Here is a 1,075-nt window from a genome sequence, read left to right as displayed (position 1 = left end):
CGGACAATCCATAGAAAAGCCGCACCTGACTAAAAGCCGCAGGGTTCAAAGCTTGTGCAAAAAGTAGCGGCTTATAGCCCGACATTTACGGTAATAAGTTCTGGTGGCACTAGCTGTCTTTGTTACAGAAACTCACAAGAATTCAAATCCACTGAGGAGGCAAGGAGGCCTCCAGACAGTCATATCCAAGATCAATTAATCTAATTTCATTAGTTTGACTAATACTCCAGGAGGAGTAGTGATTCTTGTGAACATGGAAAAGTGCACCTAAAGCAAAATATATGACCTTGAGCACAATTTCTGTAAATACCCATTAGGTCATAACTGTGCATATTTCACTAAAATATGAAGTGAAAATATGAAAAAAGTGCGTAAAATCCAAAATGGCAAATTGTTGCATTTTCTGTGACATCCTCCTGAGAACCACCCCGTTCATTCCTTCCTTCCACTTAAAGTGTTTACACTGAGTTCTCAACTGATATCATAGTTTGGAGCTTATTTTCCAAAGTTACTGCCAACACCACTAAAACTACTTTTAATAACATCTAGTATAGTTAGTATAATTGTAGCTTAATATACTTCTCTCTCTCTCAGCATTTAAATGAATATTTCAAATGTAAAAACTGTTCAAATGACTTTACCTGCTCCAGATAAAGTTTGCACTTGGGTTGGCTTCTGTCAAACACTCAAATGAGTCCTCTGAAATCACTGTAATGTTCACTTCTGTGGGAGAGACTGCAAAAAATGAAGACACAGCTGTGTTAAACCTGAACTGATGAAATACTAATGATGTCAAAATAATGTTTCAAATTCTCAAATTGTAAATGCTTGGTACTGAAGGGAGAATGTCGGCAGAGAGAGCAACTGAAATGACAAAAAGTGACATACATTATTAAAAAATACTGAAGAATACATACAAAGAATACATATATAAGCAGGGCCGTGCAGAGAGGTTTAAAGGGGCGGGTGCTCAAAGTTAAAAAGGGGCACATTGAACCAGGCTGAATAACAGTATTGCAATAACAACAACACACATTCATCAAGAATCTAATATGGGCAACAAGGCAAAGCAAAC

The 1,075-nt window shown here is 37.2% G+C and overlaps 1 long non-coding RNA gene across 1 annotated transcript in view; it reads right to left on the bottom strand.

The window, feature by feature from the left end:
- LOC121813044 overlaps window positions 1–1,004 on the bottom strand; it is a 9,808-nt gene extending 8,804 nt beyond the window's left edge. The window contains exon 1 of the long non-coding RNA XR_006053478.1: window positions 642–1,004. This is a non-coding gene — a long non-coding RNA (uncharacterized LOC121813044). The remainder of the gene's footprint in view (window positions 1–641) is intronic.
- Between the last annotated feature and the right edge of the window lie 71 nt (window positions 1,005–1,075).

Source organism: Haplochromis burtoni, unplaced genomic scaffold (assembly GCF_018398535.1).
Source record: "Haplochromis burtoni strain Fernald_Lab_line unplaced genomic scaffold, NCSU_Asbu1 Contig_1084, whole genome shotgun sequence".
Lineage (NCBI taxonomy): Eukaryota > Metazoa > Chordata > Actinopteri > Cichliformes > Cichlidae > Haplochromis > Haplochromis burtoni.
This window is presented reverse-complemented; position numbering and strand designations above follow the sequence as displayed.